The sequence below is a fragment of the Pan troglodytes genome, chromosome 5 (assembly GCF_028858775.2).
Source record: "Pan troglodytes isolate AG18354 chromosome 5, NHGRI_mPanTro3-v2.0_pri, whole genome shotgun sequence".
NCBI lineage: Eukaryota > Metazoa > Chordata > Mammalia > Primates > Hominidae > Pan > Pan troglodytes.
The window spans coordinates 147,194,812-147,220,140 of record NC_072403.2 but is presented as its reverse complement, the minus strand read 5'-3'; the positions used below and the strand labels follow the sequence as shown (position 1 = coordinate 147,220,140).

Sequence of the window (25,329 nt, the reverse complement as noted above, 5' to 3'; positions counted from 1 at the left end):
TATTTCTGAGATGTTTGTAATGTTGTTTGCCATTAACACTAAACTTATTCATAAATGTACTGATCTGAATCATATAAATTAAATTTTATCCTGAATCTCTTGGATTATATAATATCTGTACTTACTCAACAGCTGTTGGGTTGTTATTGTTATTAGATTGTTATCATTGTTTAGCCCATTCTGTAGATTGACAAGATTGCTACCTATTGCAGTATTATACTTTTGTATACTTTATACATATATTCATGTAAAATATGGCTGTTTCATATTTTAACATAATATTTGGGACAGCTTGTATGTAGATACATGTATGAGTTTAAGTGAAATGTCCTTTATTCAAAGGAAGCACTTTATTTTCTACAATCTATTGCATTTTCCAAGAATTCATAGTATGTAAACTGGGGTGAATGGGCCCCTATAAAACTCATAAAATAGAACCCATGGCCAATCTCTTCCTGTAGGTAATTGCAGGGTGGAGAGGGAACTGATAAACTATAAGCTTTTATAACTTGTCATAAAAGAACTTGTTTTCACTTATCAATAAAGTAGCAATTCAAAGCAGTTCTATTGAAATTCAAATATAAATGCAAAATAGGTTCTCTTTAACAACCACTTGTAGTCTTCCGTAATATAACATGTTTAAGTATAAGCACATCAGTTTATTTCTCCAGACATTGTAAATTATGAAGCTTATGTTGATTTTTTTCCCATTAGCATACTCCACTGGCATTTATGTTTTTCTTAGACTTTTTTTCCTCCATTTCTCTTTTGGTTTTGCTAAATTTTTCTACCTGAAAAACTCTTAAAATTCTGAAAATTTTATATTACTGGAAGATATAATAGCAGCATAAATTGAATTTTCTAAATTATCAAGAAACATGAGGTATACAATATACGTAGGATAGTACCATACCTAGCACTGGTGAGGTATGGAAATACTATGGGAAAAGTAGAAATACCAAAAAAAAAAACCCACAAAACATGGTTTTATAGGTCTTTAGATATATGTATACACACACATATATATGTGTGTGTATATATATATTGTGTGTGTGTGTATATATATATATACACACACACACAATGTGTCTTTGAGTAGTTCTTGATGTCATTAGAAAAGTGACCTGTAAACAGCTAAATCCTAATATATGAAATGAATAAAAAATTCAGAGCAATAACGGAAGGGATGTCATGTTACTGAGGCAGTTTGTGCCCAAATATAGGAATATGGTGTAAGGCTTTGAGTGCTGTAGGAATTCCCAGCACTGGAGTGGTTTAGGAAGGCTGTTCAGAGTCGGCAAGTGCTAAACTAGATCTTGAAAGGATGGGATTTTTAAAAGAATGCGTTTTGCTAGACCAGAGTAACAGTGTGACCAAAGATTATAGAAGGACACACTGTGTACACACAGTTTATAGATGGGTAGAAAATTTGACTGCAGCAGTGTAGATGAGATAGTAGAAGATTGGAAAATGTGATTTGGGCATCATTTATAAAGATCATTGAATGTTAGGTTAACAGTTAAGACTATCTGTATAAGCAATAGTAAGGTATTTGATCATGAGAATAATATGATGAAGGGAGTAATGTTTTAAAAGGATTAAAACAAAAGCAGCTCATGAAATTGCAGGTGGTGGCGTTAGGAAGAAGGTAACTGAGCTGTGAAGCTACAGAAATCTACATTTGTGGTGATAAGGATTTAAATAAGGAGACTATCGGGATCAGTGTGGAAATAGAGATATGCTTATAAAAAGACTTGGAGATGAGAGCTGATGAAAGGGACTCAAAGGAAAAGTTGTAGTTAAAAAGGGAGATCCCATCATTGCAAGGCCCAGGCCTAGGTTGTGGGAAGTCATGTATTATAATTGCATGCAGGTTCTTCACAATGGATATCCAAAGGCCCCATCCAGGAAGGAGGCGCAGGTCCAGTCTTTAGAAAAAGCTGAGTCAGGAACCATTCTCCTCCTACCCGCCTTCTATTCCACCTATTCCACAGAGCTGTTTATCCAAAGCACAAATATGATCATGTATTTAAGATCCTGTGGTGTACCCCATCACCTGTCAGATGAAAACTTAGTTTTGCATGTCATTTGAAACCCTTCTGCTACTTTTCTAAACTTACCTCCAGTTTGTCCCAGTACTCACTCTGGCCACTCTGAGCTATTTGCAGTTCCTAAATATGCCTACGGTTTCTCACATTGAGAAGCAATGTTAGAAGTAAAGAACACTGATTCCAGAACCAAATTACCTGGTGTCAAGTCCTGATTCTTTGGCTGTGTTTGTCTTTAGTCACGTTTCTTTACCTCTCTGTGCTTCAGTTTGCTCATCTGTAAATGGGGATAATACCTACTTCATGGAATGTTATGAGGAATGAGTTTATGCAAATAGGACCTCACTCGATGTATTTGTATATACCAGCTGCTGAATATTATTTAATTACAGGAGATAGCCAGATATTAAGGACAAGAACATATTTCAAGCTTGAGAAGTAAAACTAGGTCAAGAATCAAAGGGAGCACCCAAGGAAGGATCCCAGTTAGGTCAAGGAGATCAGGAACAAGGAAACCTGATGAATGTTGCCTCCCACAGCTTGTTTGTGTCTTAGTCAATTTTCTTTCTTTCTTTTTTTTGTTTTTTTTTGTTTTTTGTTTTATTTATGTATGTATTTGTTTATTGCATATTGTGACTCTTCCCTGAAATCAATGCAGAAGTTCAGTTATGCCAGGACAGTAGGCATGAACTGGGACTATCTCGGGCAACCCTAAATATATGATCACCTTATTCATCAGTTCTGTAAGTCATGATAGCCAAAGTGATCTATAAGTCAGAATGGGATAACCTCCTGCTTTACACCCTCAGTAACTTCTCCTTATGTTTAGGATAAAACCCAAACCCTTTCCTAGGGCCTATGGGGCTTTGCATGATCTGCTGTCTGTCTGTCTCTTCAGCATCATCCTATGGTACTCTCTGTTCTGAGTTTCTTGAACACAACCAACCTTTCTCCCACTCACCCAAAGACCTTCGAACATTTGATCTCTCTGCCCCTGAATATACACAACCTGTTGCATAATAGGCCTTTTCTTGAGATCCCAGGTAAATGTTAACTTTTCAAAAGACCTTCCTTCACCCCCATTAGTCTTTATTATTACACTTTCTTTTTTTTCCTTAGCAGTTATCCCAATTTGGAATTTTTTATTTATTTTCTTATCTGGTCTTCCTCAACTGGATGTAAGTTCCATAACAGCATGGACTATGTCCATCTTACTCACCACTACTTATAGGCCTTCAGTAGATACTGCTTAAATGAATAAATGTATATATGATGAAACTATAAGAATAAGTAAGAACAGAGAGCCGGCCTAGATGTATGTTCATATTTTGAAAGCTGGAAGAAGAGCCCTCAAAGAAGACAAATGGTAGAAAGGGAGGCAGGAGATCAGGGATAATGTAGCATCTCGGAAACCAATGCAAGTATGGAAATGGAGTGTGTTTTTATGCTGTCTCTGGGAGAATGAGAACAGGGCCCAGAAAGGAAGCTGGATGGTCACACTAGGAGGCATGATGAATCAGAAGCAATTGAAGAGGCTCGTCATGAGAGGAGATGGAAAATAGAATAGCAATTAATTTAGCCCTGTGGATATGTTACTGACTTATTTCAGAAAAGAAAGCATTTTGCCAAAAGGACTGCCATGAGATAAACCTGTATAGAATGTGAAATAAAGATTTCTTTTTCCTTGTTCTGTGAAAGTGAAAAGTACAGTTTGGGTAATTATACAACAGTATTCCATTCAAAATAGATATTTCTCAGATGGAAGGAAAGATCCAGCAATATGAATGAGGCAGGAGAAAGATGCAAACTGGGTTTTAGCATTTGACAAAGGAGTAGAGTAGGTCAGTTGTGGCAAGGACTCTTGCCAAGGGACTTACTTTTCTAATTGCTAGAATGAGGAAAGTTGAAAAAATTGATCTTAAAGTCAACTTTTGGGTCTAAAGTTCTATGCATCTTTTTCAGCTGCTCTTATTGCTCAAAGACAATATATTAGAGCAGAAAAATGAAGCACATCTCTAGTGGTGATCGTTTGAATGCTCACTTATCATTTTATTTATTCTTAGGATTCAGTTAGAATTCACTTCCTTATGTTATAATGTGGCAGTTAACGCCCACCACCATTTTTGTTGAAAACTTCATGCCGCTTAATAAGTGGGCATAGGTTAGTTGTTGTCGGTAGATCAGAATCTAAGTCTCTTCACTATAGGGCCCAGTCTCTCCACCTTCATAAACTCAGTGCTTGATAAACAATGCTAAGCAGTGGGATGTGGGATCCAGATATCTGTGCAATTTAGCCAGCAGATGGGTTGGAGAACACGTGTAGTATATAGCGTGAAAGAGGGAGGGCACTGGTCAGGCTGCCTAGTGTTCTATTGAATGAACACCCAGTAATCTTTTTTCTTCATTTCATAAATTCTCAGTATTTTTTCTAATATAAGAAAAGGGGCAGGTGTGGTGGCGCATGCCTGCCAGCACTTTGAGAGGCTGAGGCGGGAGGATCGCTTGAGGCCAAGAGTTCAAGACTGGCCTGGACAACATAGCAAGAACCCATCTCTTAAAAACATTTTTTTTTAAATTAGCTAGGTGCAGTGCCACACACCTGTTGTCCCAGCCACTCTGGAGGCTGAGGCAGAAGGATCACTTGAGCCCAGGAGTTCAAGACTAGGTATTATTGGTTTCTATTATCTGGATATTTTGTTTGTTATTGAACATAACTCCTTGATGTTTTAAAGATATGTCGTTGAGACAAATCTTCTCATTATTTATATATTTGTGCCTCATACCATCCTTATATCTGGAAAGAAGATGATAATAGTGTCTGCCTTATTAATATTATTCTATTGTTTCAAGTACTAAATACTGTGTCTAACACACAGTAATCTCTCGGCCATTAGCTATTACTATTTAACCCTAACTGCAACGTTGTCCATTTCTTTTTACTGAATTTCATAGATTCATTTTTGACTCACTACCCTGCTTGTCAAAATTCTTTTGAATCTTGATTTTTTCAACTGTGTTAATAGCTGCCTTCCAAACTTTGTAGCATTAACAAGTTTTATAATGCCTCATACAAGTTTTCTTTATTCAAAAACATGAGAAAAATGTTAAACAGTGCACAAAATCAAAATGGCAACAATTTTTTTTCCTGCAGGCAATTTAAGTTTTTATTTTTAAGTAATTTTGCATGAGGAGTGTTACTACTTAATAGTAATTTCAGTGTTTATTGTGCTTTAACAAAGCATTTACTGCATGCCTTTAAAATAAGATATAGTGGTTACTTAAAATTTTCCTTTACCAAAAGGAAAATAAAATTTAACCACTCTAAGGAAGCAGTAATATAGTCACTAGCAGGAAGCAAACCTTGAGTTAACAGGCTATGAAATGAAGGAAACAATTATTTGGAAAAGAAAAAATTTAACACACATTATTACGGAGCATTACTTTCCTTTTGGGGAGAAATTTAATCAAAGGTTATCAACCTGCTAGTACCCTGGTTTTCCTGCCTAGATGGACGTCTACCATCTGCCACTACTAATGTTCCATAGATTGTTTTTTTACCATGATAAACATGTGAGTTCACCAAGTTTCATCTTCTTGTGATACTCTATCCTGTCATCTCAGTGTCCCCAGCAGTGAGATTAGTCTTTGACAGAGATAGCCACACGGCAGTCACTAACACAGACACCCTTGGTATAACTACATAATTGGGTCACAGATTAGCTAGATGCATAAAGATTAAGTAAAATAAATCCGTAGAGGGGGAAAAACCCTTCTTATTCTGTAGTTTAAATCAAACTTCATAAAGTTTTCTTGTCAGAATCTCTCTGGCTGGTACTATCTTATGGCAACATATGCAGACTTCTCTGGGAGTACTTTTTGGCTTCAGAGCTTATTTTACCAAATCTGAAAATAAATCCTGGTTTTCAGCAGAGGAATTCCAGTTAGTCGATCTGCATTTGATATAGAAAATATGATCACATTTATAGCTGTGGGTGTTCTACAGAAATATTTCACTACAAAACACCTTTCCTCTATGATAATTTGAAGAACTTTAGGAATTGAATAATAATTGTACCTAACACTTATTGGGCACCTACTATGCACTGTGCAAAGCAGATAATCTCACTTGAATGTCATAATAATTCTATGAGATAAATTATTATTGTCATCACCATTTGCCAAAGGGAAAACAGAAAAAAGGTCTTCGTCTTCTAGAACCATTTAGATTTAATGTGTTAATTCATTATGATAAATGAGCCAAAAATATTAACTCTCTAAAAGCAGAATCAGTTTATCTGAATAAACCATTAAACTCTAATGTCATTCAGTGGCACAAGGCAAATTTTGTGAAAATTGAGAGCAGTTTAGGTAGTATTAACAGCAGTTAACATGTATGAAACAATGTATATTTTTAAAAGCCCTGCTACATACTATATATTATCTCATCTGATCTTTGTAATATAACTGTAACTTTCAATGGGATTAGGCAGGGAGTGTGATAATGAAGGTTGGAGACAACAGGCACCACTGGAAAGGCTGACCAGAATGGCAGCTAAAAAGAACAGATGACCTTGATTTCCTCCTTCTTAATAAATCCACCATGGAAATTATCTAAGAAAGCCAATTTCTAAAACATTTCTTGGAAAACATTCCATCAGCCCACAAAGAAGTTTCAAACAGATAACGATCTGAGGCTAGTGGATAGAACCTTAGTCAATTTCCTGGGAAGAGGGGCACTTCAATTCTAATAGCTGTGGAGTGGGTTAAAGATGTGTAAGTAACAGAGTAATCTGGATGTGAGAAGGGGATCTTGGGGTTTGGTGGGAAGAAAGGGGCCCAGAAGCTGTGGTTTTTGAAGTGCACTGGCAGAGTCACCTGTGACCTTGAGAAAGGAAATTACAAACACCTGCTATACTTCAAACTAGGCTACCCACATGCCACAGACAGCTGCTTGAAGAAAAGGAGTGAAGGAATGAGGAGGTGATTGTTTGTATCCCCCAAGAATGAGGTGATGGGGCTGCTTCATCTCTTCCTTGAGACCTACTTGGTAAGCTCACTGTATACACTTAAGTTTCAGCTCATGTTCAAGCATGAATGACTGTCCAGCTCATATTCTAATCTTAATTCTTCTTTTCTTTCTCTTTTACTAGAAAAAAAATCTTTATAATCCATACTTAGACTGTTACCACTTGGTAATTTAAAGAACCTAAAAATAAGCACAGCTTGGCCAGGCATGATGGCTCACGCCTGTAATCCCAGCACTTTGGGATGCCGAGGTGGGCAGATCACGAGGTCAGGAGATGGAGACCAGCCTGGCTAACACACTGAGACCCCGTCTCTACTAAAAATAAAAATAAAAAAAATTAGCCGGGCATGGTGGCGAGCACCTGTAGTCCCAGCTACTCGTGAGGGTGAGGCAGGAAAATGGTGTGAACCCGGGAGGTGGAGCTTGCAGTGAGCCAAGATCGCGCCACTGCACTCCAGCCTGGGCGACAAAGTGAGACTCCGTCTCAAAAAATAAATAAATAAATAAAAATAAAATAAAAATAAAAATAAGCACAGCTCAGTAAAACTCCTGTCTTCCCCAGGACCTTCACTGGGCCTTTCACTTTAGTTTTCTGTCATTGGTACTACCAGCTGTTTGGTCTTATGAGCAATACTTTGGTGTAATATGTTAAGCTTAGCTAGTTCTCTTATATCCCACAGATGTTGCTTTCTCCTTTGATTATATTTCCACAGTCTCACCTCTTTTGTCCATTTCCATGGCCAGGATCAAGGTTGTCTTCTCTGACATGGAGAAATATGGTCTCCTTACGTGTATTTTTTCTTGCACTGTTGCTTTCTTCATCATAACCAACTACACTTCCTTTAACAATCATTTCCATGATGTTCTTTTTTTATAACAGCTTTATTTGGATATAATTCACATGGCATAAAATGCACCCTTTTAAAGTGTACCATTCAGTGGGTTTTAATATATTTATAGAGTTTTGCAGCCATCACCTCTATCTAATTTTAAAACATTCGTTGCCCCCCCAGAAGAAATCCCGTACTCATTAGCAATGATCCTTTCCATTTCTTCACCCCTAACAACTACTAATCAACTTTCCATCTCTATGGGTTTGCCTATTCTGGATATTTTATATAAACGCACTGTGTAGCCTTTTGTGTCTGTCTTTTTTCACTTACCATAATGTTTTCAAGGTTCATTCATGTTGTGGCATGTATCAGAATTTCATTCCTTTTGATGACCAAAAATATTATCAAGTATATGGATATGCTACATTTTTTATCCATTAATTCACTGATGGACATTTGGGTTGCTTCCATTTTTAGCTACCATGAATATTACTCTGAGCATTCATGTACAGGTTTTTGCATGGACGTAAGTTTTCCATTCTCTTGGGTGTATATATTTAGGAGTAGAATTGCCGCATCATATGGTAACTCTGTTTAACCTTCTGAGGAACTGTCAAAATGTTTTCCAAAGCAACTGAACCACTTTACGATCACACCAGACATGAATGAGTGTTGCAGTGTCCCCACATCCTAACTTGTTACTGATTTTGTATTATAGCTGTCCTAGTGGATAGGAAGTGACACCTCATGATTTTCATTTGCATTTCCCAGTGACGATAATGTGAGCATCTTCTGAAATGACATTTGTATGTTTTCTTTGGAGAAATGTCTAATTCAGATTCTTTGCTCATTTTCTAATTGGGGAGATTATAATTATGTTTTGTTATATAATTATGTATACTAGATTTTTTAATATAGTGTGTGTGTGTGTGTGTGTGTGTGAGAATCAGAGCTTATTTCACTAAACTGAGAAATAATTTTTGGTTTTCAGAAATGGAGTTGAAGTAGGCTTGCTCTGCCTATGGAGTAGCCATTCTTTATTCCTTTACTTTCCTAATAAACTTGCTTTCACTTTATGGATTCTCCTGTAATTCTAAAAAGAAAGAGAGAGAGAGAGAAAGGAAAGGAGAAAGGAAGGGAAAGAAAGAAAAGGAAAGAAAGAGAGAGAAAGAAAAAGAAAGAAAAGGAAAGGAAGGAAGAGAGAGGGAGGGAAGAAGGAAGGAAGAAAGGGAGGGAGGGAGGGAGGGAGGGTTTGAAGTTAACAAATCTATATTTGGTTTGGAAAATATGGTCACGTAGCTATAGGCATTCTGCAGAAAACATCATTCCTTGTTAATAGTCAAATAACTTAGGAATTTAATAATAATTATACCTAAATCTTATTGAGTACTTAATATGTACCAGGCATATAGTATATAAATATACCTATATAGTATATAAAAATAAACTGTAAAATTTTGTAAAATATATATAAATTTTTAATGTAAATATATTTATATTATTTGTAGCTAATTAAGTTAACCTGTTTATTATTGACTTGTAAGAGTTATTTGTATAGTCTGGATACACGTCTCTTACTAGATACATTTAGCCCTCCGTGTCTGTAGGTTCTGCATTCACAGATTCAGCCAACTACAAATGGAAAACATTTGAAAAAAAATAACAATTTGAAAATAAAAATAGTATAAACAAAAAATAGTATAACAACTATTTATATAGCATTTACATTGTATTAGGTATTATAAATCTGGAGATTAAAGTGTATGGGAGGATTGTGTAAGTTGTATGCAAATACTATTTTATATAAGGGACTTGAACATCCAGATTTTGTTATCCAAGGGGAATCCTGGAACCAATCCTCCAAGGGTACCGAAGGTTGACTGTATATGATTTGCAAATATTTTCTTCCATTCTGTAGGTTGTCTTTTCTCTTTCTTGATCATATCCTTTGACACACAAAATTTTTTAGATTTTGATAAAGTTTAGTTTACTTTTTTATTTTGTCACTTGTACCTATGATGTTATATCTAAGAAACCATTGCCTGATCTGAAGATTGACTCTCAGATTTTCTTATGAGGGTTTTATATATTTAGCTGTTACCTTTAAGGTCTGTAATCCAGTTTGACTTTATTTTTGTAGATGGTGTGAGTTAAGGATCCAACTTTATTCTTTTGCATTTAGCTGTTGTTGAAAAAAGTGGGGGTTTTTTGTTAGTTTGTTTTTTGGTGTTTTTTTTTTTCCTTTTAATGGTCTTGGCACCCTTGTTGAAAATCAGGTGACCAAAAATGTAAGAGTTTATATTTAGAGTCTGAATTTTTTTGCATTGATCCATACACACACCTATTCTATGGTCAGCATTACACGGTTTTAATTACTGTATCTGTAGAAGTTTTAAAATCAGGGTGTGTCCTTCAACCTTGTTCTTTTTCGAGATTGTTTTGGCTATTTTAGATCCCTTGCATTTCCATAGGAATCTTATGATCACCTTCTCAGCCTTTGCAAAATTTTTTATGGGAATTGCATTGAATTCATAGATTAAATTGTGAAAACATGAAGTCTTCCCAGTCTTTTAGCATGGATCCATTTATTTAGGTCTGTTTAAATTTTTTCAATGGTGTTTTGTGGTTTTCAGCATTTTTTTTGTTAAATTTATATGTATGCCATTGCAAATGGAATTGGTGTTATGTTCAGATTGTTCATTACTCAGGTAAAGATGTTTGTTGCTTGGGTATAGAAAGACAAGTGGTTTTTTGTATATTGGTCATGTATCCTGAGACCTTTTTGAATCTGTATATTCTAACAGGTTTTTCTGGGGTTTTTTTTTTTTTTTTTTAGATTTTGTTGGGGGGATCAGTTCTTTGAGATTGTCTGCATACTCTACTAATAGAGATAGTTTTACTTCTCCTTTCTGATCCGGGTGCCTTTTTTTTTTCTTGCCTAATTTTTCCAGTTAGAATCTCCAGTACAATGTTGAAGTGGTATGAATGTCCCTGTCTTTTTCCTAATCTTAGAAGGTAAACTGTCAGTCTTTTACCATTAATTATGAAATTAGCTATGCTGTTATGTGTGTGTGTGTGTGTGTGTGTGTGTGTGTGTGTAGCCTATATATAGCCTTTATAGGCTATATGTCAGGTTATTATATATTATCAGGTTGAGGACATTTCCTTGTGTTCTTACTTTGTTGAGTGTTTTTCTTAGGAAATGATGTTAAATTTTATTAAATGATTTTCCATATCTACTGAGTTTATTCTGTGGATCTTACCTTTAATACTATTAATATGGTCTGTTACATTGGTAGATTTTCATATGTTAAGCCAACCTGTCATTCCCTTGACAAATCCCACTTGTTATGATGTATAATATAATCTTTTTCATATGTTGATTCTGTTTATTGGTATATTTTTGAGAGTTTTGCATCAGTATTCATAAGGGACATTGATCTGTAATTTTCTTGTCTGGTTTTGGGATCATGGTAATACCGATCCCATGGAATGAATTAGAAAATGTTCATTTCTATCTTATTTTAGGGAAGTTTGTGAAGGATTGGTATTTGTTTAAACATTTGGTACAATTCACCAATGATGCATTCTGGGCAGTGTTTTGATTGCTGGTTTAATCTCTTTATTGGCCTATTCACATTTTCTCTCTTCTTCAGTCAGTTTTAAGTTGCATCTTTCTAGGATTTTTTTGTCCCTTTCATATAAGCTATTTGATTTGTTAACATACAATTGATAGTTCATTTCCTTATAATCCATTTCATTTCCCTAAAGTAGTTAATGATACTTCTTCTTTCGTTCCTGATTTTATTAATTTGGATCTTACCTTTTGTTTTTTCCACCCTGGCCAGTCTATTTGAAGTTCTGTCAATTTTCTTGATCTTTCGAAGAACCAATTTTTATTTCACTAATTTTCTCTACTCTTTTTCTATTTGTTGTTTTATTTATTTCCACTCTAAATTTTTTTCCCTCTGCTTCCTTTGGGTTTAATTTTTATTTAACAATTTTAAGGTACAGAGTAAAAATATTCACTTGATATCTTTTTTCTCTTAAGAAAAACATTTACAGCTATAAAATTTCATCAAATTACTGCTTTTTCTACACCCCATACATATTGGTATCGTGTTTTTCTTTTCATTTATTCTCTTGTAATTTCCCTGGGGTTTTATTTTTAGACCCAGTGGTTATTTGGAGTATGTTGTTTACGTTCCATACATTATGAAATTTTCTGTGAATGATTTCTTTTTCAGTTTATCATGGTTGGAGAACATACTTTCTGTGCTTTCAGGTTTTTAAAATTTATTTATTTAAATAAGTTTTATTTTGGGGCCTAACATATTGTCTCCTAGAGAATGTTTTGTGGACACTCGAGAAGAATATGTATTCTGCTTTTGTTAAGTGAAGCATCCTATAGACATCTATTACAGCATTGATTAAATCTTCTATTTTTATGTTGATCTTTATTTTGAGACTGTATCATGTACTTATGTGTTTATACTTTTTAAGTCTTCCTGATTGGTTGACCCTTTTATTATTATACAATGTCCTTCTTTGTCTCTAGTGAGTGAGTTTTTGTCTTAAAGTCTATTTTGCCTGATATTAGAATAGCCACTCCAGTTCTCTTTTGATTTCCATTTGCATGGTATGTCTTTTTCCATTTTTCAACAGTCTTGTGTCCTTAAATCTGAAGTGTTCTTGTACATAGCTTGTAATTGGATTATTTATTTTATCCATTCTGATAATCTCTGCTTTCTATTTGGAGTGTTTAATCTATTTACACTTAGTGAAATTACTGATAAGATAGGATGATGTCTACAATTTGGTTTTGGAGTTTTATGTGTCTGATATATTATTGTTGTTGTTTTTCCTTTGTTTCACCGTTACTCACTTTTGGGCATTAAATTAGTATTTTTTTACTATATAATTTTAATTTTCTTTTCCCTTTAGTATACTTTCTTGAGTTTTTTCAGTGTTTGCCCTTAGAATTACAATTAACATCTCAAAACAATCTAGTTTGGATTAATACCAAGTTAATTTCAGTAGTATATAAAAACTTTGCTCCAAGATAGTTCATTTCCCTTCTGCCTCCTTTGTGCTGTTTTTATACAAATTACATCTTTATACATTGTAAGCCCACCAACTTATTTTTATAACTATTTCTTTACAAAGTTTTTTTTAATTAGATGGAGAGAAAAGAATTACGAACAAAAACATATATATATATATGTGTGTGTATGTGTGTGTGTACTGGTTTTTATATTTTGTGTAGTTACCTTTATCAGTGTTCTTTATTCTTTAAATGGATTTTAGTTACTGTCAGTGCTCTTTCATTTCAGTCCAAAGGACTTCTGTTTTTCTTGAAGGGCAGGTCCACGAGCAACAAACTCTCTGAATTATCAGTTATCTTGCAATGTATTTATTTCACCTTTTTTTAAATTTATTTTTTCAGTAACCCAGGACACTGCTTATCCTTCCTTTTTTGTTGTTTGTTTTTGTTTTGGTTTTTGTTTTTTGAGACAGTGTCTCGCTCTGTCGCCCAGGATGGAGTGCACGGTGCGATCTCAGCTTACCGCAACCTCCACCTCCCAGGTTCAGGCAATTCGCCTGCCTCAGCCTCCTCAGTAGCTGAGATTACAGGCATGTGCCACCACGCCCAGCTAATTTTTTTGTACTTTTAGTAGATACAGGGTTTCACCGTGTTGGTCAGGCTGGTCTTGAACTCCTGACCTCATGATCCACCCGCCTCAGCCTCCCAAAGTTCTGGGATTACAGGCGTGAGCCACGGCACCTGGCCCCTTCCTTTTTTTCTTTTTTTAAAGGAGTGTTTTGCTGGATGGTTTGAACTCTTGGTTGAGTCTGCTTTCAACACAATATCAAAAGCATCATCCCGCTAACTTCTGGCCTTCACATTTTTTTGTGAGATATCTACTGTTAATCTTATTGAGAATCACTTCTGTGTGATGAGTTTTTTATTCTTGTTGCTTTTGAGATCCTATCTTTGGCCTTCAGTCATTTGACCATGATTTGTCTAGATATGGATCTTTTTTAATCTATTCTACCTGGAGTTGATTTAGCTTGTCAATGTGCAGATTAATGTTTTCCATCAACTTTGGGAAGTTTGGGGTCATTTTTCCCCTTTCTCTGACTCTTCTTCTGGGAGTCCTGTTATGCATATGTTGGTACATTTGATGGCATCCTATAATTCTCTGAGGCTCTGTTCATTTTTGTTCATTCTATTTTCCTTCTGTTCCTCAGACTAAATCATCTCAATTTACTTATCTTCAAGTTTACTGATTCTTCTGCCAGTTTATACCTACTATTGGGTCCCTCTAGTGAATATTGTTCTTTTCAACTGCAGAATTTCACTTGTTTTTTAAAATTATATCTCTATATTGATTTTTTGTTTGTTTGTTTGGTGAGGTACATGTATACTTTCTCTTAATTCTTTAGACAAGGTTTCCTTTAGGTCTTTGAACATACTTATAATAGTATTTAAAATATTTGTCTAGTAAGTCCAACATCTGGGCTTTCTCAGAAGCAATTCTGTTAACTATTTTGCCTCCCATATGGAGACATACTTTCCTCTTTCCTTGCATGTTTCGTAATTTTTTGATAAGAGGATATTTGAGATTATATAATGTGGCAAACTGGAAATTAATTTCTCTAGTCCTAACTCATATCACCACCTAAGGCAGGTGCAGTGTTAAACAGTTACCATTAATTGCTTTTGACAAATGCCCTAGGGATATAATCATTCACAGCATGCTGTGAGTCACATCTTAAAAAGATGAGCCCTGGGACGTGGTGGTGGGCATCTGTAATCCCAGCTACTTGGGAGGCTGAGGCAGGAGAATCACTTGAACCCAGTAGGCAGAGGTTGCAGTGAGCCGAGATTGCACCACTGCGCTCCAGTCTGGGCGACAGAGTGAGACTCTGGGTCTCAAAAAAAAAAAAAAAAAAAAGGAAAGATGAGCTCTGGGAATGGAGCTTTTCAGGGAGCTGCTACACAGGTCATAAAGTGACATTTCTTTGCGATTGGGTTTTGGAGGTGCTCCAGACCCATTCTGCCCTGTCTAGTAACTGCTAGGCTGCTAGTTTTCACAGCAGCCATAGTTGTGAGATTGTTGACTTGTAAGGATACCACGGAGTTGGCAAGGGGATGATAAGAGTAGAGAAAATTAAAATTCCACAAAGCTTGCTGTTTTTACTGTTATTTGGCTGTTATTCTTAAAATCACACTCTTGAGATTATTGCAAGCCTTTAGTTAGTTTTCAGAGTTCTGATAAAGTTGATTTTGACAGTTAATCCCAGTGTTCTTGCATTGATGGAGGAGCCCATTTCACTGCTTCACTGTTCTGGAAGTGATTCCCCTTTACTCATTTATCCTTAAGCTCAGAGTTTTCCATTTGTTTCTGAAGATTCTATTTGCTACTTTCTATTTAGCCATTGAAAATGCTTTTTGATAAGTTTTAGAGTCCCCTAATCAACTGTCTACATTTCCTTATGTATCACAATTAGAATTATATGCTAACGTGCTAACGCAGGGATATTTCTCTTTTCTTTTTCTTTTTTTTTTTTTTTTTTTTGAGATGGAGTTTCACCCTTGTCACCCAGGCTGGAGTTCAGTGGTGCAATCTCAGCTCACTGCAACCTCCGCCTCCCAGGTTCAAGTGATTCTCCTGCCTCAGCTTCCTGAGTAGCTGGGATTACAGGTGTGCGCCACCATGCCGGCTAATTTTTTTTGTATTATTAGTAGAGACAGGGCTTCACCACGTTGGCCAGGCTGGTCTCGAACTCCTGACCTCAGGTGATCCACCCACCTCGGCCTCCCAAAGTGCTGGGATTACAGGCGTGAGCCACCGCGCCCAGCCAGGGATGTTTTCTACTATGCTTCTTCATTATCCTTTCTCTTATTATATCCTTATCTTCTTCCCCATAAACCAAATGCTCATATGCATGTACGCAAACTTCTCCTAGAATATTTGGATTGACTTTGGAATTAGATAAGCCTCGGTATTTTAGTAAAATAAGCAGTTAATTACTGATGTCTGGCTATCCTCTTTCTCATTTAATTTTAGTACTCAAGATTTTTTCACAGCCTTTTTTTTTTTTTTTTGAGACAGAATCTCACTCTGTAACCCAGGCTGGAGTGCAGTGGCAACATCATCACGGCTCACTGCAGCCTTGACCTCCTGGGTTCAAGCAGTCCTCCTACCTCAGCCTCCTGAGTAGCTGGGACTGCAGATGCACACCACCACACCTAGCTGATTTTTTTTAATTTTTTTGTAGAGATAGGGGTCTCACTTTGTTGCCCAGGTTGGTCTCAAACTCCTGGGCTCAGGTGATCCTCCCTCCTTGACCTCCCAAAGTGCTGAGATTACAGGCATGAGCCACTGCACTTGGCCTCTTCACAGCCTTTCCACAGTAACTTTCTTCTGTCATTTTAGTAATTTCCTGCACCCTAAATACCAACTTCAGTAATCAAATGGACAGAAATGTTAATGTATACATGTGTATGTATGTTAATATATACATACATGTGTATGTGGTACATGTATGCTGCCACCTTGGTCTAATTTCAATTTCCCATGTAGCTTGCTTGTTTGGTGGCCTCAACAAATTGTGAGTGAGAAATTAGTATGAAGAAAAGTACTTTGTTGATCTTCTTCAGGTGTCTTCATTATTAATAAAGAAATGCCAAGTCTTTAAGACCCTTTTTTTTTGGCATAATTTTAAGGAAAGTGACAAGCAGTGAACCAAGCAGGTTTGTGTTCCCATGGTTCCATGAGGGCTTATAATGTAAGTCTAGTGATTAAGAAGAGCATAGACGTGGGAGAAAAGCTGACTTGCTTACATCTCTATTCTGCTAAACTGTGTAACTTAAAAATAACAATGAGTTTATAGTTAAGGAAACTAAGGCATGATAAATACTAAATGGGGTAGTTATGAATATATGTGTATGTATGTGTGTATATGTGCACACACATATATGTATAGTATAAAATGGTTAACACCTTCCTGACACATAGCAAGCATTAAGTAAATGGTAGATACCTATATTCCTAAATATATCTAGACAGATACACAGGCATGTCTATAATGTATCAGATGATTAATAGTAACAGTAAATGAACATCAATGCTGAGAGAAAACCCAACTGAGGTCTGTATGATTGTTTTAGAGGTCTGTATGATTGTTTTAGAGCTAATGAGTTCTAAAACCTTGGTTGAATAAAATTAAAGCATCTAAATGAGATGTTTAAGAAACAGAATACCTCATAAGATACAGGAGATTATTATAAAGGTAGGGTCTCACTTTGTCATCCAGGCTGGAGTGCAGTGGCATGATCTCAGCTCACTGCAGCCTCGACTTCCAGGGCTCAAGCTATCCTCCTGCCTCAGCCTCCCAAGTAGCTGGGACTACAGGCATGCATCACCATGCCTGGTTAATTTTTGTATTTTTAGTAGAGACAGGGTTTCACCATGTTGTCTAAGGCTTGTCTCGAACTCCTGGACTCAAGCGATCCGCCCACCTCAGCCTCCCAGAGTGCTGGGATTTACAAGTGTGAGCCACCGCCCCCAGCCCAGACTACACTAAATTTATTTAAAAATTAATTGTGCTGTGACATTATGACAGCTATAATGTAAGAAGGCAATAGGAATTTTTCAGCTCCATTATCATATGGGACCACTGTCATATATGCAGTACGTCATTGACTGAAATGTTATTATGTAGTGTATGTCTGTATTTATAAATATGGAATTTCTTTTTTTTTTTTTAGACGGAGTTTCGCTCTAGTCATCCAGGGTGCAGTGCAGTGGTGCGATCTTGGCTCACTACAACCTCTGCCTCCTGGATTCAAGCAATTCTCCTGCCTCAGCCTCCTGAGTAGCTGGGACTACAGGCGTGCTCCACCACGCCCAGCTAATTTTTCTATTTTTAGTAGAGATGGGGTTTCACCATGTTGGCCAGGCTGGTCTCGAACTCCTGACCTCAGGTGATCCACCCACCTAGGTTGGGATTACAGGCGTGAGCCACCACGCCGGTTCTGTGTATATATTTCTAAAATGTTTTATAACTAATGAAACTGTATCTGTAAATCATGAGTAGGATGTTATTTACAAATACTTGGATTTATTCTCATTTAAAAATATTGTCTGTGTCTATTACTAGTAATTTTACATTTGCTTACAGCTTACAGTTCATTAAGAGAATTTAAAATAATTCATTATACTTTTCTGAAATAATTCATGCACAAATTATTATTTTAATATTATATGTCTGCATGCACCTTGGTACTATTTATTAGCAACATAAAAGTAGAAAAACAGAAGAGTAACTTGTACAAATGTTAGAGGTACCCTTTTTTTTGAAAAGGAATACCAAACCAAATACAATGTAACATCCCAAAAAATGGAAGCTCTCTGAGAGTGGTTTTTTTTTTTAATTTCTTTTATTCATTATTCTCTCCTTAGCCTGTAAGAGATTTGATAATAGGTAACCTGATGATTGTTGTTGGATGAACAGATTCAATTTTTAAAGTTTGTCTATTTTTCTATTTTAAAATTTGGCTAATCTTTAAGAGATTGTAAGGAAACCTAAAAATTATATACTATACTCCTAGTTGCAGTTTGAGCGTAAGATTGTTGAAAAAAAAATGACAAAGTAGATGTTAAATTGACCAAATCTGGAGCTAGTGAGCATTTCAGTGTGACATGTGGGAAACTAAGCAAGATAAGTAAAGCTAATAACTCAGAAAGCAAGAGTAGGTTAATTTCTTAAGTTTGGCCAGTAACATTCTAAGATTCGACTTTATATTTTAAATTATCTTTCTTACCCATTCGGTTACTACTTGATATGTGCAGAAATAAGTATATATGTCTTATAAAGTAGACCAGTAAAATAAAGTATTAACTAAACGTTAGGTACATCAGAATTGCTGAAAGACTTGCTAAAACACAGATTACTGGGCCATCCCCAGAATTTATGATGCACTTGATTTGGAATAGGGCCCAAGAATTTACATTTCTAACAAGTTTCCAGGTGATGTTGCTGCTGCAGGTCTGGGGAATACGTTTTGAGAACCCTAATCTAAATCAGTGATTCATAATTTTCTTTTTATAGTGAGCAGATTATCCCTCCCAAGAAAGAAAATGAAAATACACTATGATTTTTTCTTCTCTTAACAAATCTGTAGTCCAATGTATAAAGGTCTGCAGAATTCTCTTGATTTATTTTTAGGGAATAGCCAATAAAAAGATGTTATTTTAGAAACTTTTTCAATGTAATACCGATTATTTCTTATAATAAAGTATGTGAATTGTGATTCGCAGTAAGAAAAGGTTTAATTCATACCAATTGTCTTAGTCTGTTTGGGCTGCTATAACAAAATACCATAGACCGAGTGACTTATAAATGACTGAAGTTTATTTCTCACATTTCTGGAGACTGGGAAGTCCAAGCTCAAGGGACTGGCAGATTTGATGTCTGATGAGGGCTCATTTCCTGGTTCATAGATGACATCATCATGCTGTGTCTTCACAAGTGGAAAGGGCAGGGAAGCTCTCTGGAGTTTCTTTTGTAAGGGCTTTAATTCCATTCCTGCCTTCATGACCTAATCACCTCCCAAAGGCCCCATCATCACATCGATGATTAAGTTTCAACATATGAATTTGAGGGGCACAAACATTCAGATGATATCACCATCATATAAAAATGAGCTTTCACATGTAAAGTAGCTTTATTTTTGAAGCCCAAAGGTCAAGTTCAGTCTAACTTGGAAAGTCATCCCTATTTGTCAAAGAATAAGAAAAGTATTTCCAAATGGTGAATTCAGAGGAAATGCTTTATCATTATTGTTGTCTAATATTACTAAGAGGCTTTTCCTATATATTATTGCAGCAATCAGACAAAAGCTTTTTCAGTTAATGTGTGATCACAAACAATAAAGCTATGATGTTATCCAATAAATTAATATTTTCAATTTACCTTAAAATCTATGAATGCTGTTCTTTTGATATAATTGAGTACTTAGTTTGGTAAAATTTTAAAGCTGGAAGGTATACCACATATCATCTTGTCTAGACCTCTTATTTTACAGATATATAATCTGAGTACTTAAACCTTGGAGGCCTACACAGGACTGGAAACTCATTCTCTTGATTTCTAGTTTGGTATTCTTTCCAACACCTTTAGTCATTATTTTATCAGAAGATATTTGGAATTAAATGCTTTCAAATGCTTGTTTGAAGTGTTTCAGTTTCACTTATCGTTGCATTATACAGCAAGATAGGAACAGATCATTTATCTGATACAGAGGCAATAAACTGTGTGCAATTATTTACTTTCTTTATCTCTGTTTTCTTAATCTATTATTATCCAGATAAGATCAGTTAAAAATAATAGGACCTTGATTTCTTTTTTATAAATATCTTTAGGGTTGTCCCTGGATATAATGGTAAGGGACTGTATGTTTCTACCACATGATGCTAGAAATAGGGCTATATGTTTCTTTATTCCTCTTATGAAATAAAATATAGTCCTAGTGTCACTATTAGTAAAGGAAGCATTTGAATATTTAATAATGTGCTTCTGTACAATTCAGGATTTATTGTTAAATTTGGTTTTCTACAAATATTTTTTATCTTTGACATTATTGAGAAATGAGACTTTCTTAAAGCGTATTTTATTTCACTTTTTAAATAATTACTAAAATATTACTTTATATTTGGCTCTATATTAAATGGTAATAATTGTACCAGTAATCCTAAGGAGTACCCTGAAGTCTTTGGCTGAGTGCTGATCTGCACATGTGTGGAGCAAAACTTCGTAAGAAAAGGACCATCAGAGAGTAGAAGACACAACAACAGGATGGCAAAAATTCGCATTTCTGATAGCCAGAATGATAAACCTTCTGTCAGAAGACAACATTATAATACATTTAAAGATCTTAATTGGCTTATTTGCCAGAATGGGGCAGCATTTCATTCCATAAAATAGAATATATGTTCCAGTGAGCTGAGCAAAAGAAGTTGGTTTTATAGACAGAGAAGGAATGGGGGGAGAAACAAAGAATAAAGAGCAGATTGGTTTTTTAAAGTTCCTTTCCTTGTATATCAGGAAAAGGAAAACAGAATAACAGAAAAATAACTGGTTAACTTCAGGTTACTTTTTGTTGTCAAGATTAAAACAGAGGGAGCTTCATTACCATACTGGTTGGAAATTTAAACTGGCCTGTTTGGGAAATTGGCTCTCTTTCTCTCCCAATTTCTTGGAAGGTGAATTAACAAGTTAGTTTTGGTTTGATGACATAGAACTTCAGCACGAGTGACTTCATTTTGATTGTTAGTCTGGTCTGTTGGGGCCTAGTTCAGGAGCTTAGTCCAATGGCTTGTAATTTTTATTCAATATTCAATATACCTGGGGCATCAGGTAGAATCATCAGGAAGGTCACACCTTGATAGTGGGGTTAATTTAGCCCTAGAGTAAAGTCTTCTCTGAATATGCTCTATCAAAACCTAAACCTGGGCCAGGAGCGGTGGCTTACGCCTGTAATCCCAACACTTTGGAAGCCGAGGCAGGCAGAGGTCAGGAGATCGAGACCAGCCTGACCAATGTGGTGAAACCCCATCTCTACTAAAAATACAAAAATTAGCTGGGCATAGTGGCGCACGCCTGTAATCCCAGCTACTCAGGAGGCTGAGGCAGGAAAATCGCTTGAACCCGGGAGACGGAGGTTGCAGTGAGCCAAGACTGCACCACTGCACTCCAGCCTGGGTGACAGAGTGAGACTCCGTCTGAAAAAAAAAAAAAAAAAAACCTAAACCTGAAAACGGATATCAAGTAATTGCATGCCAGACCAAGGTCCAACACTCTTTAAAGAAATAGAAGAAAATCCAGCACTCACCAAAGTAAAAATCGTGTCTATTAGTTTCCTAGGGCTGTTGTAGCAAACTACCACAAACTTGGTGGCTTAAAACCTAAGACATTTATTCACTCACAGTTCTGGAAGCCCGGAGTCTGAAATCAGGTTAGTCAAGGAGAAAGCATAAAGAAGGTGGTGGGATCCAGATGCCACATTGCCTTATTAGACTGGCACAGAGAAGTTCCCAAATGATTATGGGCCCAATTGAAGTAGGGCTGAAGGAAAAAGTGCTCAAGCGTGTGAATTTATTCAGTGCTTAGCTTGTCGAATGACTTGGAGGTATTACGAACATCAATTATTGGATTGCATTGTGGATAAAACTGTAAGGAACAGCTATGCTGCTGAACTCTGCTGGTTGGTGTTCCCTCAGTACACTGGTTTCATTGACCAGGCGTCACTGAGAATTCTTCAGAGACCACTATAATAATATTTAATCCCTTGAAAGATAATACAGAAAGGAATTCCCCTAATGTCTTACAACAGCCTGGCAGACTCTGCCTAAATCAAGAAATGGTGTTTCCAGCAGTGCTGGAGAAGACTGAAAATAGTGTGTCAAAAAAACAAAACTTGCCAATCCAGTGACACTGAGACCATGATTATGCCCAAGCAACCCCTCAAGCTTTGAGAAAAAGAACTCTATTTCAAATATGTGAACAGTGGTCAAAATTTGACCACGTGGATTTTGTGAAACATCTCTTTTTCTAGTCCTGTCATTACCAAGATGGACATATTAGCTCATGTCTTTAAACTTCTGTCACAGAAAGATTTCTTAATTACTCTGTCAGCTCAAGATTTGAGTCATATTGCTGAAGATATTCTCCTACATGCCAAACCACAGGGTGCAAGAAATGGTATGTTATAAAAGACACTCATCAAAAGAATGGTGAAGAAAGATATTTCTATAGTGATGCCTGACTGAACAAGGAGAAAATAGACTGTTACTTCAGAACAAACCTCTGGATAGTACTGTGCCACCTAACTGCTTTATAGAACTTTAATTTATTATAAAATATTGAAATAATAAAATCTAATTGGACATAGGGAAGTTATGATTTACTCACAATCCACTGCCAAATTAACACAAGCAAAGAAGTTTACTACATACAATATGATGATCAGAAGACAGTAAGTGATCTTCATATGAGAAGTTCACAGCACATTGGATAAAAATGCTGAAATACAAGCAGATTCCCGTGAGCCACGTTGTTTTTGTCCTTCAGTGTGTTAAGGGAATAATCCTAACTGAATGGTTAGATTCGGCTGCCGGCATGTGGACAGATGATAGCATGTGAAACCACCCTGATTCCTCATTGCGTAGCAATTCTGTACAGTCATACCTTGAAGATATTGCCGGTTTGGTTCCAGACCACTGCAATAAGGTGAATATCACAGTGAAACAAGCCACACAAATTTGGGGGTTTCTCAGTACATAGAAAACTATGTTTACTGTAGTCTATTAAGTATGTAGTAGCACCATGTCTAAATGATCAGTGTACATACGTTAATGAAAAAAATACTTGATTGCTAAAAAATACCAATGATCATCTCAGCCTTCAGCAAGTCATCTTTTTACTGGAGGCAGGTCTTGCCTCAGTGTTGATGGCAGCTGACTGACCAGACTGGTGGTTGCTGAAGGTTGTGGTGACTGTGGCAATTTCTTAAAATTAGACAAAAATGAAATTTGCCACATCGATTGACTCTTCTTTTCACAAAAGATTTCTCTGTAGCATGTAGTGCTGTCTGATAGCATTTTACCCAAAGTAAAACTTTGAGAATTGGATTCAGTACTCTCAAACCCTGCTGCTGCTTTATCAACTAAATTTATGTGATATTCTAAATCCTCTGTTATTTCAGCAAGAGTCACAGCATCTTCACGAGGAGTAGATTCCATCTGAAGAAACCACTTTCTTTGTTCATCCATAAGAAAGAACTCTTTATCCATTGGTTTTATCATGAGATTGCAGCAATTCAATCACGTGTTCAGGCTCCACTTCTAATTCTAGTTTTCTTGCTGTTTCCACCAAATCTCCAGTTACTTCCTCCACTGAAGTCTTAAAACCCTCAGAGTCATCCATGAGGGTCAGAATAAACCTTCCACACCCCTGTTAATGTTGACAATTGGATGTCCTCCTATGAATCACAAATCTTCTTAATGTCATCTAGAATAGTGCATCCTTTCCAGAAGGTTTTCAACTTACTTGCTCCTATTCATCAGAGGAATCACTGTCTATGTCAGCTATGGACTTAAGAAATACATTTCTTAAATAACAAAACCTGAAAGTCAAAACTACTCCTTGATCCATGGGCTGCAGAATGGTTGTTGTGGTAGCTGGCATGAAAATAACATTTATCTCCTTGTGCATCTCCATCAGAGCTCTTTGGTAGACCAGTGAGAAGTAATATTTTGAAAGGAATCTTTTTTTCTGAGCAGAAGGTCACAAAGCAGTAGGGCTTAAAATCTTCATTAAACTGTGCTGTAGATGGATGGGCTATCATCTAGATTTGTTCTTCCATTTATAGAGGAGAGACAGAGTAGATTTCACATAATTCTTAAGGGCTCTGGGATTTTTGAAATGGCAAATGAACACTGGCTTCAACTTGAAGTCACCAGCTGTATTAGTTCCTAACAGGAGAGTCAGCCTGTTCTTTGAAGCTTTTAAGCCAGTCATTGACTTCTCCTCTCTAGCTATGAAAGTCATAGACGGCATCTTCTTCCAATATAAGTCTGTTTAAATCTCCATTGAGAAAATCTATTCTTTAGTATAGCCACCTTCATTAGTGATCTTACCTAGAGCTGGATAACTTGCTGCAGCTTGTACCTCAGCACTTGCAGCTTCACCTTGCACTTTTATGTTACGGAGATGGCTTCTTTCTTCACACTTCATGAAGCAACCTCTGCTAGCTTCCAACTTTTCTTCTGTAGCTTCCTCACCTTTCTCAGCCTTCATAGAATTGAAGAGAGTTAAGGCTTTGCTCTGAATTGGACTTTGGCTTAAGAGAATGTTGTGGCTTGTTTGATCTTCTATCCAGACCACTAAAACTTCCATATCAGCAATAAGGCTGTTTTGCTTTCTTATCATTCATGTGTTCACTGGAGTAGCACTTTTAATTTCCTTCAAGAACTTTTCCTTTGTATTCATAACTTGACTGTTTGGCACAAAATGCCAGTTTTTTGCTTCTATCAGCTTTCTACATCCCTTCCTCACTAAACTTAATCATTTCTAGTTTTTTATTTAAAATGAAGGACTTGCAACTCTTTTTTCGTTTGAACACTTAGGGGCCATTATAGAGTTATTAATTGGCCTAATTTCAATACCATTATATCTCAGGGAATAGGAAGCCCAAGGAGAAGGGGAGAGAGACCTGGTGGTAGGGGGTAAGAGGGTGGAGGTTGGTTGGTGAAGCAATCAAAACATACACAACATTTATCAATTAAGTTATTGTCTTCTATGGCTATGGTTTATGGCACCCCAAAAGAATTACATTGGTAGCATCAAAGAT

General features: G+C 36.3%; 1 protein-coding gene across 28 annotated transcripts in view; it reads left to right on the top strand.

The window, feature by feature from the left end:
• The window catches only part of AHI1 (Abelson helper integration site 1), a 217,531-nt gene that overhangs the window by 141,700 nt on the left and 50,502 nt on the right, over positions 1 to 25,329 (top strand). Inside the window, exon 23 of one of the 28 annotated variants that reach the window (XR_001718758.4) lies at positions 6,974 to 7,095. The exons of the other annotated variants lie outside the window; for them this stretch is intronic. The gene's annotated coding sequence lies outside the window, so the exon portion shown is untranslated. The remainder of the gene's footprint in view (positions 1 to 6,973; positions 7,096 to 25,329) is intronic. 28 annotated transcript variants of the gene reach the window in all.